Source organism: Meriones unguiculatus, chromosome 14 (genome assembly GCF_030254825.1).
Source record: "Meriones unguiculatus strain TT.TT164.6M chromosome 14, Bangor_MerUng_6.1, whole genome shotgun sequence".
NCBI lineage: Eukaryota > Metazoa > Chordata > Mammalia > Rodentia > Muridae > Meriones > Meriones unguiculatus.
Window position 1 is genome coordinate 64,517,201 of NC_083361.1, and position 16,691 is coordinate 64,533,891.

Here is a 16,691-nt window from a genome sequence, read left to right on the forward strand (position 1 = left end):
CTCACGTTCTTTTTTGTTGTTCTTGATTTTGGTCTGGTGCTTTCAGATAAATCTTTTTTTTTTTTATTTAACCTGCAGTGATAAATGAGCATAATCCTCAAAAGACAGCCCAGGAGTGACACAGTCTCAAAAGAATCAGCCAGTTAAATGTCGTAGATGAGTTCTGAGCCTTCTAATGGTTCGTCATGGTAGTGTGCTGTCTTGTTATGTGGTTTTATGGTTGGAGAATGAAACCTGGCCTATTCTATTTGCCTCTGCATCCTAGAGGAGTGAATCACTAAGTTAAAAAGGAAGATGGTTTCATATAAAGACTTTAGAGATATTCGGAACCATTAAGATCCATCATTTATAGGAGTGACTCAGCAAGGACCTTGAGAGAATATTAGAAGAAATTCAGCCAATTTCTAAGATATATGGGGTCATTTGGCAAGTAGCATTTCCATGCCCAGCCATGATATTTTCTGCATCCTAGCATCAATCTTAAGCTCCTGTTTCACCTGATTATTTTTCTCTTGGGTCACCACAGTTATGCCATCATCATCTATTCTCACCTACAGTTCTCTACAGCAGCGTTTCCTGAAGTGAAATATATTACAAATCAGCCAAAAAAAATGGCCTCATCAAATAAATTGAGAAGTTCTGGCTTAAACAAAGTGAGATAGGTTTCTTTACTCTAAGAATTCATAGAGCCTTTTATGAAACTCATACATACTTGGCCTATGATGTCGTTGGAGTGTGTGCTCCATTCCAAGACTGATTTGGCCAGGGAACTCTACTTTATACATGTCACCTTTGTAAAAGGCCTAGAACAGCAGGCATTTCATTTTGGAAGTTTTCTCTTTAAACTGAGAATTTATTGCTAAGCAGGAGTCAGTCCAATCCTCTACCAAAGGATCCTCATGTAATAAGTAAAAAACTTCAGAGTAAAAAATGGGTAAAAATAACCTCTTTATTTTTCTGTAGTATTATTTTATTTTGGTCTTAAATGTCTATTCCACCAGATGACAAAAATTCTTACCAGGAATTGATATCAGATTAGCAGTTCTTTAGTCCATCTACTGCCTTTCCATCTACTGCGCACCTCTTCTGAGAATGTAAAAAAGAAACTATGGGTAGCAGTGAGGAACACTGATGGAAATAGTTTGTCCTTAATCTCCTGTCCCCACTGAAATGTTCAGGTCTTAGATGTCTACTTTTGTCACTGTGCCCTGCCTTTGTTGATGAGATCGGCAGTCTCAATGTGTCTTTCGGTCACCAACATGCTTTTCATAATGCTATCTCTAATACTCTTCCTATATATGTGGCTGTCTGGTTTTCTTATAAACTCTATGAAAATCAATGTAGTGTTCACTGGGCCCTTGCACATGAGTCACCCTCTTTGTCCTGAGTATCATACTGTTTGAAGGGTTTTTCTAAGAAGTCCTTATCAGTTAACCTTGGGTATCAAGGCACTGGGCCCTACAGTTTTCCAGTGCTGATGGCTTTTGTTGTCTCCATTATTAAGGCCAAGATTGGGAGAATGGGAGAACAAAGTGACAAGAACAGCATATGAGATAATAAATTGATGTCATTCAGACCTAAAACCTCATGTTCTTTTTTGCTGTTCTTAATTTTGATCTGGTTCTTTTCTTAGAAGTCCCCTTCTTAGGGATACCTACTGTTGCCATCTGTATTGCTTTGCTGTCCTCCTGCAAAAAGTCAAGTTCAGGTACAGATCTGATCAAGGTTCCATAGAACAGTGGACAAATAACCTCTTGATTGATAGGGGTGGATGCTTCCAAGAACAGGAAAATTGCCAAGGATCTCAGGAGTATTTTCTAAGCACCATACCCACCATTTCTGCAGTCTGATCTGCCTTAGATATTTTGTGCTAGATGGTACCCCTTCTTACGCAAAATGCCGAACAAAAATCCAAACATCTGCAAAGAAGAGGCCTCTTCAACAGCCTGTACAGTGTAGCTGTCATGGCCATGGTGTTGATTAGGTGCCTAGCACCATGCTCAGCTGTTAGCTTGCACTATCTCATTTTGAGCCTCTTTTCTTCTATGAGGCAGGTGCTATCATTGTGCATAAATTTACAGGGGAGGGGGAAATTGAAGCTGAAAGAAGTTAAGTGACCTGCTGGGGATTTTTGTGTAAGAGCCAGGATTTAAGTACTGTCTGATACACGAGCCTTAGCTTTTAAAGCACTAAGAGTATCTTGCAGTCTATTTCCAGTGTTATAGCTCTAAAACCGCCATATGTAAGACAATCGTAAGTAGTTAGAGTTTGCTTAAATTTCTTTTATCTTCTAAACTGTTCATATCCATGGAACAATTTGCTTAATGATAGGTAATCTTTCTCCTCAGTTGAATGGCCATTTCCTCTCAAAGGCTAAATAGCTATACTCCCTGCTTTTGAATTCTTTTCCCAAACTACTTTGTTTTCTAACCTCCATCCTCCACACCCATTCCCAACTAGATAAGGAGTGAAGGCACTGAAATTGGAAGACACCCTTTAGCAGCTCTAGCTGATTAGTTGGTGAGCCACTTTACTTTTCTTACTAACTCTGGCATGTCTCTATGAGTGAATACCAAGTCTTACCTTATAGGCTTGTGTAGACATTAGAAATAATGGCTAGACAAGTCTTTGAGATTTGACATGCTAGCATATGTCAATCACCAGTAATAGAGATACAGCTGGGTAATAGGCTGCTTGCCTACAGCCAGACAGCTCCCTAATCTCCATCTCCCAGATCTCAACTGAGATGAGCCCAAATAAACTCTACTTAATTGCCTGCACTATGGCTTTGAGGATTCTTCCAGGTATATGGCAGCTTGCCTGTAGGACATGAATAGTCCTACTGAGTATTGTTTTCCAAACCTTTACAAGCTATGGAAGAGTTATTCCAGGATGTTTTTATGAGAGCTGGTGGCCAGTGTGGTGCCACTGAGACTCCTTCCTCCTGTGGAGATTAAACCTGCTCTGCTTCTCCCATGTGTACCTAAAATAGACATGCAGCTGTCCTCTGCTCTCCAATGGTACTCAGGGAAAGATTTATGACAGTAGCTCCAGCATTAGTAGGGAGAAAGAGCCTGTGCAGTGATATCACAAGCCTCCTGTGGCCTTATGCCAGCCTCCATGCCTGGGAAGGTAGACATTCCAGACTTCCTTCATTTTCTAGATGCCCACCATGTCGTCACTCTTCACCAATGCACTATTGTGTTGGCTTTTGCCTTCTCACTTCCTTTTGCTCCCCATGTCTGCCATTTTGGTCTGAACAGTCATGGTCAGACTTTGAAAGCTATTAGAGTGATCTGCTCTAAGTGATCTGCTCTGACTTCAAGCCACCAACAATGTGCTTCAGCTTATCTCTCATTCCTCTTCTCACCACTTTATCTAACCAGCTGCCTCTAAGTATAGTCTGCTACTGGAATGGTATTGCCATTTTATCAGAAGGTAAAATAGCTACCTAGTTTCCATGTCTGGGGTGTGGGGGAGAGGGAATTGCCTTTCCTCAGTGTTTCTCTGGAATTGTTATCATCCTTTCCTTCAACATACTTTGTACTTAACTTTGTACATTGTTGCCCGAGTGTCTTCTCTTCCCTCTAAACTCAGCTTATCAAGATAGAAATTGAATCATGTTTACCTTGTTCCTGCCCCCTGTCCTACAGGGTCTGGCTCCATGTATAAACTATGTATGTTCGCAATTAAATTCAAAAGCAATGTATTTTAAAAGCAGCTCAGTTTCCCAGTGGAATCCCTAGTAAGGGGAACAGGGACTGTCTCTGACATAAGCTCAGTGGCTGCCTCTTTGATCATCTTCCCCTGAAGTGGGGAGCAGCCTTACCAGGCCACAGAGAAAGACAATGCAGCCAGTCCTGATGAGACCTGATAGGCTAGCATCAGAGGGAAGGGGAGGGAGACCTCCCCTATCAGTGGACTGGGGGAGGAGCATGGGAGGGGAAGAGCGAGGAAGGGTGGGATTGGGAGGGGACAAGGGAGGGGGCTACAGCTAGGATACAAAATGAATAAATAGTAATAAATTTAAAAATAAATTAAATAAAAATTAAAAAATAAATTAAAAATGTACATAATCATTCTTATTTATAAGGTCCTGTGTGATGATTTGGTGCAAGCATACAATATGTAAAGAGTACATTAGAGCAGTTAGTGTACAAAGCACTACACAAATTTTGCTTTGTGTATTATTTCAGGCAGAGACTACATTAATCACCTCTGCGTCACTCTATGTTAGTATGTGTAATGTCATAATATGCACTAAGAGAAATATTTTAACTAAAAAAATATTGGTGATTTCTGAATGTATCAATACATGCAGTGCACCATTTAGAGAGTAAGTCGCTTTGTGTTCATTGTCATCTTTGTTCTTGAGCCTACACTGGGTCACCTGTAGGGTCCCACTGTATGTCTAGACACATTTGAAAAATCATGTGGCCCTTCTACCAAGAGCTGTATGGAATGAGGGACTGGGGTGCCTCTGGAGAGAAGTCAGCCAAGAGAAGAGAAGCTGGACATCAGCTCTAAAGGGAGCAAGGTTTTGCTTACTGGAGGGAAGGGAAGCATAAGAGCCCTGTGTCTTGTTTAGGGTTGTCCGAGAGAGCTGAAAGGTTGGTTGCAGGGGAATACAGGAGTGAGGAGCAACACTCCCATGAAAATGTTGCTTTTCTTTGAATTAGGTAGCCAATGTTGGGGCTTTAGAGTCTATGGGGCTGTTCTGTAAAGATCGGAAGAAGGAAATGATCCTAGGTGAGAGTGTGGCCCTTTGTTTCATGGGTAGACCAGTTTGTTTATCCACACAAAATTGTCCTGGATCAGTCCAAACTTACAAAGTTGGACTCTTTCCTGAGGCCATGGTGAGCACATGCAGGTCTTGTGACTTAGAAGAACTTGCATTGTTCCATGACTCAACATTCTCTGCTTCAATCTGCCCTCTCTTCCTTCACTTCCAGGGCTTCAGATTTTTAGTAGTGATGATGTCTATGTCCACTGCATGTCCACTTGACATTTCTCAAATCATAGCTACATCCTCTCTGATCCTGCTGGGTCCTCATACCATAATATTTAATCCATGGTTGAAGCTGACTTATCAGATGTTACCTGTATACAGTAGCTCCCAGGACCTTAAACTATGCTAGCTTGCCATGCTGCACAGATGTTTTAGCCAATTAGAATTTTCTTAGCAGGAGCTGCTGCTTCAACCCCATTGCATTTTCTGATCATTGCATTGAGTGCTGAGAAAGAAGATTCAGGATTATCCATAGGCTGAGATTTTTTTTTCCATTCTTCATTGGCCATTGTCACTGAAGCTTCCGCAGGAATATGGGAAGCTTAGATTTGTATTCAGGACTATGCTGGCCTCACCCTTACACAAGAGGTCTTTAATATCATTACTCCTCCTATCTCAGGCTTTCAGAAGATCTATCATACTAAGATTTATGTTTCAGGATCAGGGTTCTTTGAGGCATGGGCTGTCTTGGCACAATTGTGGGTCATATTCTGTGCTCTAGAGGTCCTGGGATTAAATACCTTGGCAACAGAAGGCAGAGTTGTGTTTGGGCCTCTAACAAGCCACATAAGCAAATTCTTCAGTTTAGTGTCCCGTTGGCTGTCCTAGTTGTTCACTCCCAGTACTTAGAATAGTGTTAGTGATCTTCTCCCTTTAGAGCTCTTCTCTGCCAGGGCTCTTTGGCATTTGAGCTTTGCCTGAGTGCAGGATTACTGGGCATTGCTTCATTGGCAGCTATTTGTGGTGATTTCATCTTCAGTTTATGAGTTAGAAAAATGTCCCATGGTTCTTTTTTCCCCCCCTAACCACTGTCTTTCCAAAGTCAAGCCTTCTGAGCTTTCTCTGGCCACCATACCATTCCATTTTATTTGATCATAGTTGCTGATAAATGAATGAAGACTCAGCCAAAGCTAGTTGTTTCCTTGTTATCATGAGCAACTTAGGTGACACAGCTTTGTCACTGAGAGAGTGGGGGTTCAAGTTACAGAAAACAGAATTTTCTGTTTCTTGAAATAGCTACCATATTCCTCCTGGGTGTTCTTTGCTTCTATTCTCAGTAAAAGCATTATAACCACTCAATGTTAAGTGGAAGCTGGGTTTTTCGGGGCATGGACTCATAAGGGTGATTTAGAAGCCGTGTACTTCAGAACACTTGGACTCAAATATTTTGGAACGGTAACAAAAAAATTCCAACACAGCTTCACAACTGCTGATATTGGGGATGGACACCATGGCTCGGCTTACTGACAGAGTGATTATGGCCTCTGCAACCTGACTCCAAGCCCGTAGTTAATAGTGGAATGAATAGTTTCCTACATGAATTAAACCCTGGCAATGAGGTCTACAGTTGAAATCCCTTTCATCTTCTTAAGAAGCCAGTGACCTCTCTCTGTTAGGCCCAGTCATAGATATTCAAGTCACAGGACTGAAAGTTGGACACTCCCAAGGAACTTTCCTTTTGTCCATCTCCTCCATCTAAGGTGAGGTCAATGAAACCCAGAGAAGCTCATCAAACTCCTAACGAGGTTCAAGACATACACATTATTAAAGGGCACTCTACTGCATACTTCGAAACAGATATGCCTTAGGACATTTGTCTTGTTAGACATTGTCAGTTAAGATTTACAACAACAAAACGTGTTTTTTTTTTTTTTTGTCCCTGAATGTCTAAATTTGTGCAACAATTATAATGCAGCCGAGTGACAAGAAGTATCCAATTATGAGCTTGAAAACTTGGGTTTTCCACACCCTGAAGATGTTCTTGCATGCTTTTGTTAGTCAGGACATCTGCTTTATTCTTCCTTAAAATTGACACAAAATATCCATTTTGGGCCTAGAAAGGCTTAGTTTAGAAACACTGGGAGCTTGAGGCTCTAGCCTTTTCCTTCTCCTTCATCTGAGAGCTCTCTGATCCCTTGTCGCCTCAATGAGGTAGTCTAGACATCCTGGGGAGAGGAGGCTCTGGGATTTATCAGTGACTGAGGTGTTCAGAGATTCCAAGACCATTCTTTTATTTTATTTTATTTTTTGCAGTTGTAATAATTTATCTTTTTGTTATTTTTATTTATTTATTTATTGACATGTTTTATTTTTTTTATTAAATTTTTATTATTTATTTATTTATTTATTTATTTTTTCAATGCAGTTTATTCAGGAACCTTGAACAATCCTCGGACCCCGGGGAAAGCCAGCCCACAGCTTAAATAGCCTCTGGGTAGCCAACCCAGGCGTGCCACGGGGGCAATGCAGATAGGTCCACATACATGGAAGTAAGCCAGATCCTCAGATCCTCAGCCTTAGCCAAATGTGGAATTGTTCATGACAGAGACAGTTTATTCACTTTGTAGCCCAGCTGTAGGCCCCTCCCTCATTCCTTCCCAATCCGACAATCCCTCCCTCCTCTCCTCCCTGCCCATCTCTAAGTCCACTGATAGGGGAGGTCCTCCTCCCCTTCCATCTGACCCTAGCTTATCAGGTCTCACCAGGACTGGCTGCAATGTCCTCCTCTGTGGCCTAGCTAGGCTGCTCGTCCTACGGGGGGTGGGGAGGTCAAAGTTCATGCCAGAGATAGTCCCTGTTCGCCTTACTAGGGTACCCACTTGGATATTGAGCTGCCATGAGCTACATCTGAGCAGGGGGTCTAGGTTATATCCATGCATGGTCCTTGCTTGGAGAATCAGTCTCAGACAAGCCCCTGTGCCCAGATGTATTTGGTCCTTGTGGAGCTCCTGTTCTCTGCAGGTCTTACTAACTCTTCTTTCATATGTTCCCTGCACTCTGTCCAAAGTTTAGCCATGAGTCTCAGCATCTGCTTTGATACACTGCTAGGTAGAGTCTTTCAGAGTCCTCTATGGTAGGCTCCTATCCTGCTTCTCGTGTTCTTCTACTTCCAATGTCCACCATTTGTCTTTCTAAGTAAGGATTGATCATCTTACCTTGGGTCCTCCTTCTTGTTTAGCTTCTTTAGGTGTACAGATTTTAGTAAGTTCATCCTATCATATAGGTCTAGTACCCACTTATAAGTGAGTGTATACCTTGTGTGTCTTTCTGCTTTTGGGATATCTCACTCAGGATGATCTTTTCTAGGTCACACCATTTGCCTGCAAATTTCATGATTTCCTTGTTTTTAATTGCTGAGTAGTATTCCATTGTGTAAACGTACCACAATTTCTGTATCCATCCCTCTGTTGAGGGACATCTGGGTTGTTTCCAGGTTCTGGCTTTTAAGAATAAACCTGCTACAAACAGGGTTGAACAATGTTCTTGTTGTATTCTTGACCAGCTTTTATATATATGCCTAGGACTGGTATAGCTGGGTCTTGAGTAAGCACTATTCCTAATTATCTGAGAAAGTGCCAGATTGATTTCCAAAGTGGTACAAGTTTACATTCTCACCAGCAATAGAGGAGGGTTGCCCTTTCTCCACAACTTCTCCAGCATGTGTTGTCACTTCAGATTTTGATCTTAGCCATTCTGAGGGGTGTAAGGTGAAATCTCAGGGTCATTTTGATTTGCATCTCTCTGATGGCTAAGGACGTTGAACATCTCTTTAAGTGTTTCTCTGCCATTCTACATTCCTCTACAGAGAGTTCTCTGTTTAGCTCCGTACCCCATTTTTTAATTGGATTACTTGATTTGCTGGTTTTTAACTTCTTGATTTCGTTATATATTCTGGATATTAAGTCTTCTGTCAGATATAGGGTTAGTGAAGATCCTTTCCCTGTCTGTAGGCTGTCGTTTTGTTTTGACGACAGTGTCTTTTACTTTACAGAAGCTTTTCAGTTTCATGAGGTCTCATTTATTGATTGTTGCTCTTAGAGCCTGTGCTGTTGGTGTTCTGTTCAGGAAGTTGTCTCCTGTGCCAATGAGTTCTAGGCTCTTCCCCACTTTTTCTTCTAGCTGATTTAATGTGTCTGGTTTTATGTTGAGGTCTTTGATCCACTTGGACTTTAGTTTTGTGCAGGGTGATAAATATGGATATATTTTCATTTTTCTGCGTGTAAACATCCAGTTGGACCAGCACCATTTGTTGAAGATGCTGTCTTTTTTCCATTGAATGGTTTTGGCTTCTTTGTAAAAAATCAAGTATCCATAGGTATGTGGGTTTATTTCTGGGTCTTCTATTCGGTTCCATTGATCCACTCTTCTGTTTCTATGCCAATACCATGCAGTTTTTATTACTATTGCTCTGTAGTACAGCTTGAGGTCAGGGATGGAGATACCTCCAGATGCTCTGTTGTTGTACAAGATCATTTTAGAAATTCGAGGTTTTTTGTTTTTCCACATGAAGTTGAGAATTTTTCTTTCAAGGTCTGTAAAGAATTGTGTTGGTATTTTGATGGGAATTGCATTGAATCTGTAGATTGCTTTTGGCAGGATGCTCATTTTCACTATGTTAATCCTACCGAACCATGAGCATGCAAGATCTTTCCATCTTCTGATATCTTCTTCAATTTCTTTCTTTAGAGACTTGAAATTTTCTCAAACAGGTCCAATACCATTCTTTTCTTTGGTTTGTGAACAATGATTGGCAAGTAGATAATTTCCACTGTTTCTGTGGCCTGATATACTCTATATGTCCCTGGTACACAGCATATTCCTATGTCCATCTCTATCCGCTAAAAGCCTACACTGTTTCACTTCTCCACAGTTACCTGTCCCTGTTTTCATCTTGATATGAGGCAGGTTCATATAACCTTTACTAGTATAGGAATAAGTCTTATAGCCCAGCCCAACATAGTAAGATTTTATACACAAGTTTGTATCTTTCTATCTTCCTACAGATCGTTTACCATTCTTTACAAAATGGTAAACACCCATGAATATATTAGAGAGAATTTAGGGAAATGAAGAGCGGTAGAGAAAGCCTCTTAGCAGAAACCACTCTGTGTTCACTGTTCTTTGCTCAGAGGGCACTAATATTTGTAATAGGCCATGGCCACATTCTGTAGGGAATGATTCCATAGTCACATACCATGAGCATAAGATCATAAAGCAAATCAGGGTGCTCTTTTCCTGTGGAGTTGATAGTGATGTGATGTGGTGTCTTGGAGATAAGTATGTTCAACATATAAAAGCCACCCAGTCAGCCAGAAAGGAAAAAGCCCAGAGGAAGCCATTACACATTGTTACTGAAAGCTAATTGTTTTCAGGAGTTTAGGCAGAGATTTTGGGATAAGGGCAGCTTGGAGGCTTTCTGCTTAGTTCAATTACAGTGCTATTTTGATATGGGATCTCAGTATGATCATCAGTTATATTCAACAGAGCTGATGAGGAAAATGGAGAACAATAGATGGCTATTTGAAAGATGTGAATTATTATAAATTAAGTCTGAATTTTGTTCAGATTGTACATCATAGGTATTCAGTAAATGCCAGTTACATTAATGAGCACTGATGCTTTAGTTTACCTGAGGTTCATCTTTTCAACCATTAATTTATTCATTCAATAGTATTTGAAGATTTTATTTTTAGCAGAGATGTGTGGGATTTGAGATGAAAAGAAATGGTTCTTGCCCTTAAGGATCTTGTAGAGGATACATATCAGCATTCAAATGAGAGAGACAAATACCATAATGATAGGGTATTCAAGAAGGGGGATCTCTGGGTACCCAGAAACTGGCAGAGAAGAATTTACAAGAAAAGAAGCTTTGGGCATGAAATGGCAAAGGCAATTTCCAAATGCCAAGGTTGTAAAAATCAGGCTTTTATAGATAGAGGCAGAAAAAAAAAAGTGAAAAACAGAAAGCACACACCTTTAAGCATGGATGTGCTTACACATACACACACAATTTAATGCATAATTGGAGTGTACCGCAAGAGTATGAAGCAGAAAACTCTCATCCAAATTCATCTAATAAAACTAGTATCTTAAAAGAAAACAAAAGGAATAAATAATTCACAAAAAATGAAAAAAAAAAACCGAGTAAATTCATATGAATTCAACTCTTCAATATAAATATAAATCCATAAATATAAGTTAGATGAAGACACCAATTGTCTAAACCAGAGCAGCAAAGATTTGAAATATGATAAAACTCACTGTTGGTGAGGCTTCACTGAGATGAACACTTTGATGCTGGTGGGAATGCAGATGGATGGCACACTCACAGAAGCGATCGGCTGATGTTTACCAAGAAGAGAAGAAAGTCCCCATTACTCAACTCAAATTCTTCACTTCTTGAAATCTGTCCTAAATAATCATTGTGGAAGGTGGATGAAGATTCATGCCTACAAATATCCATCACTATGTTGTTTAAAATCGGAAATGATATAAACAGAAAATTCAATAACAGAAATTCCCTGGTAAATGTGATATGTTTATGTATTACAGTGTTATGGAGCAAAACACAAAAAATAGACTAGTGCAAGAGGTTTGTCTTGGAAAATTGCTTTCAATAAAAGCATTGAATAGAAAAATGTCAGTTTCAAAATTCATGTAAAAATATGTACAAAAACATCTAGGTCAAGATAGGAAAACTAGGGTTAGATTTTCTCTCCACATGAAAGAAATAAAAATATAAATGAGACAATATTCTTAAACATATAAACATCCAGCAGGAATGAATAGTAATCTCTGAAAGGTGAATTCCTGGTTGTGCCTGGTGACTGAATTTCCAAGGGATAGTGCAGGGAACATTGTTAGTGATGAATCCAGGTGCATCCCAAAAGAAACCTGTAGCTAAGGAGATGGAGTTGGGGAGCCAATATGAAGCTTAGAATCTAGAGCCTAGGTGCCTAGAATTTGCAGGACAGAGTGCTGGAGCTGATAGTCCTGGAAAGAGAGGACAAGAGAAAGATAAAAGGGAGAAAGGAAGGGAGAGGGAGGGAATATGAGTAAGAAAATGATTGAGTCTTCTCCCAGTTGATGAAACTGAGTAATAGAGGTGAACAAATTGCTGCTGAAAACTTTAAAATGGGGACTAGACTCAGGTTACCCACCATTGTGTTCATACTGAAAGCAGGCAAGAGACAGACATTGGAAGGAGAAAACAAGAAACAGAATAGGAGCCTACCATAGAGGGCCTCTGAAAGACTCTACCCAGCAGTGTATCAAAGCAGATACTGAGACTCATAACCAAACTTTGGGCAGAGTGCAGGGAATCTTAGGAAAGGAGGAGGAGATAGTAAGACCTGGAGAGGACAGGAGCTCCACAAGGATAGCAACAGAACCAAAATATCTGGGCACAGGGTTCTAAGACTGATACTCCAACCAAGGACCATTCATGGGTAAAACCTAGAACCCCTGCTCAAATGTAGCCCATGGCAGCTCAGTATCCAAGTGGGTATCCTAGTAAGGGGAACAGGGACTGTCTCTGACATAAACTCAATGGCTAGCTCTTTGACCGCCTCCCCCTGAGGGGGGTGCAGCCTTGCCAGGCCACAGAGGAGGACAATGCAGCCAGTTCTGATGAGACCAGATAAGCTAAGGTCAGATGGAAGGGGAGGAGGACCTCCTCTATCCGTGGGCTTGGAGAGGGGCATAGGAGGAGATGAGGGTGGGGATGGGAGGGGTTTAGGGAGGGAGATACAGCTGGGATACAAAGTGAATAAACTGTAATTAACATAAAAAATAAAATTTAATTAAAAAACCAACTAACTAATATTTTTTATAGATAGGTACAATATTCCTAACTTAATTTTAGCAAATTGTTATTAACAGAACACACAAAAAATTCAAGAACAAGCTATTACCATTCCATTGTATATATGTACCACAGCTTCATTTTCCATTCATCTGTTCATGGACATCTAGACTGGCTTCATTTCCTGCCTAGTGTAACTAGAGCAGCAACTGATACAGATGTGCAATTGTCTCTGTAGTGTAGTGCATAGCAAGGCTCTGAGATCAGAAGACTAAATTAACTGTATCTCTAAATAGTTCAATAAGTTACTGGTAAGTAAAACAAAACAAAACAAAACTTAAAAATATTTTTCTTTAAAAGAAGTTTCTTAAAAATTATTTTTAGGGGAGGTCCTCCTCCCCTTCCTTCTGACCCTAGCCTATCAGGTCTCATCAGGAGTGGCTGCATTGTCTTCCTCTGTGGCCTGGTAAGGCTGCTCCTCCCTCAGGTGGAGGTGATCAAAGAGCCAACCACTGAGTTCATGTCTGAGACTGTCCCTGTTCCCATTACTAGGGAACCCTCTTGGACACTGAGCTGCCATGGGCTACATCTGTGCAGGGGTTCTAGGTTATCTTCATGCATGATCCTTGTTTAGAGTATGGATACAAAGCGAATAAACTGTAATTAATAAAAATAAAATAAAATAATAAATTAAAAATTATTATTATTATTTTACTTATCTGTAATACATTATGACCATGACCACGTCCTCTTATCTTCTCTCATTTTCTACTCTCACTTATCTCCTTCTTCCTCCTGTTCTCTCACTTCCTTATCTTGTGCAGATAGTTACCTCTTTAGTGTGTTCATGACCATGGTGGCCACATCAGCTCCAGAAAACACCTCCACATCCTGTGGCTCTCAGAGTCTTTCTGTTTTCTCTTCCATAATCTTCCTTAGGTCTGCAAGGGGGTGTTATGGATAGCTTAGTTAGGACTGAGGTCTCACCAGTCACTTACTCTAAGTACTTTGACCAGTTATGAGTTTCTGCCTTAACCATCACTCCGTATGATTAGAAGCTTCTCTGATCAAGGTTGAAAACAGCTTGAGTCTGTGGGCATACATGTCCATGTTTAGAGTGAAGTTTGACCACAGGGCTGTTTATTAAGACATCAGGAATAAATTATATTCCAGGCCCAGTTTGGCATAGACACTGGTGTCATCCTTGTTCAGCTCACATTTAGGCAGTCATAATCTTTTGGCCACATTTATAGTATCAGGTATAACCTTTCTTCTTCTTCTTCTTCTTCTTCTTCTTCTTCTTCTTCTTCTTCTTCTTCTTCTTCTTCTTCTTCTTCTTCCTGACTTTATTATTATTTTAATGAAAGTGGTTAGTGCGATACTTCATTTCATTTCACTTTAGTTTTTTTTTTAAGATTGTAAAATAATTACAACAATTCCACCTCCTTTTTCCTCTCTCCAAACCCTCTCATATACCCTTCTTGGCTCCACTTCAGCATTATGGCCTATTGCTTTCCACTAATTGTTATTACATGGACATATGATTTGTATGTGTCAACAGAACCTGTTAAGTTCATATACTGTTACTTGTGTTTATGTTTCCGGGACTGACTGTTAGACACTGGACAATCATTTGGTGTATTCTTCCCCTGGGGAAGACCACCTCTTCCACTCCCGGCTTGCCTAAATTCCCTATAGTTCTTTGTGTAGGGTTGAGTCTTGTGGGCTTTTTCCTCACCCAGTTTGGCATAGACACTGGTGCCATCCTTGTTCAGCTCACATTTGGGCAGTCATAATCTTTTGACTACATGTATACTATCGGGCTTGTATTTCCTCCTGAGAGGCAGCCTCAGACCCAATCAAGCGATTGTTTACCAGCTTAAATAGTCATGGCGTGATTGCATCAGGGGACACACTTTGTCTGCCTGTTGCTATTGCAGCATTCCAGTTTTACAGGTGGATGAGGCCACTGATGAATTTTCACTTCTACCTTCTGGTAGCATGTACGAAAGCCACAAGGGAAGAAGCTTATGTCTTAGTCCACTCTGATTTTTCTGTATCTAAAGTATATGAGGCGCACTTAGCAATAGGGTCTCACTAGCTAGTTCTCTGTTGTTTGTGAAGCCTCTGGGGGCTTCATGGCCACCAATTCACAAAAAGTTATCCCACAGCCAGCACCGGGGTTTCTGTTTAAACATCATGGCTTCTTAAAACAGCATCATCTACCACTACCCAGTGCCTCCCTTTACACTCCCTTTTAAAAACTACTACATATATTCAGTTCTCTTCTTAAAACGTTGGTTTCTACATGGTGTGTTTATGCATTTCAAGTTTTTTCTTAAATTCTGAGATGTTGCCTTTATTTAGCATAGGTATTTTATGCATCACATATATTTTTCACTAAATTTAATTTTTAAAAGTTTATTCTTCTCTCATACAATTCACCCTGACTGCAGTTTTCCCTCTCTCTCCTCTCCCTATACACTTCTCTTTTTCTTTATCCCCCACCCCACTTTCATTTAAGTCCCTTGAGTATATGTCCTCTACTTTCATATAATTTATGCCTTACTGTCTCTCAGAAGAATCTGCCCTGCATATCCCGTGGCCCCATTGTTACTTCAGCCTTTAGAGACACCTCTGCCAACTAAGGACAGAAACATAAATATTCGAAGCTATGATCTATATGTGAGTGAGACTATATACTGTTTATCTTTCTGGGCCTGAAGGACCTCACTCAGTATAACATTTTGTAGTTATATCAATTTTCCTAAAAAAAAAGTAATCATATTATTCTTTAGTGATTAGTAGAATTATGTTTTGTATATATACCTCATTTTTATTATTCTTTAATAGTGGATGGAGAGCTAGCCTGAGTCTACTTCATAGCTATTGTGAATGGAGCGGCGATGAACACGGGTGTGCAGTTATTTTTGTGCCAGGGTATACAATTATTTGGATAAATGCCCAGGAGTAGTATATCTGAGTCATATGATAGTTACGCTTCTAGCTTTTTGAGAAACCTCCACCCTGATTTCTAAAGTGCGTGTTCTAGTTTACACCCCCTCAACAGTGAGTGAGGGTTCCTCTTTCTCCATATCCTCAGCATTTGTTGGCAGCTCTTATTTTTCCATCTTTTCTTTTGGATACTCTGATTGGAGAGGTAAGGGATATTGATGTACTTTTGAGTTGCGTTTCCATGTCATGTTTGTCAGACATTTGTGTTTAGTATTTTATGAACTCTGCTCAGAAGTGTGCTGAGATTTTTGTCGGGACAACATTGAAACTGAAGATTGCTTTTGATTTTCAGTCCCATTAAATGATTGACTAGTTAGGGATAAATCTGAGAATAGATGCAAAAGAAATGCATGCTGCAAAATTCACAACACTGCAGAGACAAAATAAACTGTAGCCAAGCAGATAGAAGTGATGGCGCAGAAGACTTGTTAGAATTCGAATGATGATTTTCCTTCAGTTGAGCTACAGATTCAATGCAATCCCAGTACAAGTTATCAAGCTCTTTTTTATTATAAATTTATAAATTGATTTAAAAATTCACTTGGGAATGCAGAGGATCTAGAATAACCAAGGCAATTTTGAAAGAGAAGTGCAAATTTGGAAGAATGACGGCACTTTATTTCAAGCATTATAATAAAGCTTCAGTAATCAGGACTGTGGTGGTGATGTGAAGGCTGACAAAGGGATTCATAGAACACAGCAGGCAGTTCAGAAATCATACACATATTTGGTCAATTGATTTTTGCCCAAGGTAAATCCTTGAAGAAACAAACACCTGCTTAATAAATGGTGCTTAGAAAATGGGAAATTTACACGTATAGGATAAATTTCCGCTTACATTACACACTTAAAAGGGCTTAACAAAAATGTATAATAATAGATGTAACTATCTAAATAACATCTATTAGATGTCTGTAAGAAAAAGGATGGAAGCTTTTGTGATTTTTTGGCTAGGCAAAAATTATTTAGATAAATTGAATCTCATCAAGACTGAAAACTCCTGAATCTCAAAGGACATTTGCTCAACTCTGTTCATAGCATCTTTATTCATAATAGCCAGAATCTGGAAACAACCTAGATTAG

General features: G+C 39.9%; 1 protein-coding gene across 7 annotated transcripts in view; it reads left to right on the forward strand.

Annotated features, from left to right (window-relative positions):
* The window catches only part of Agbl1 (AGBL carboxypeptidase 1), an 887,605-nt gene that overhangs the window by 11,359 nt on the left and 859,555 nt on the right, over nucleotides 1–16,691 (forward strand). The window lies entirely within an intron of this gene.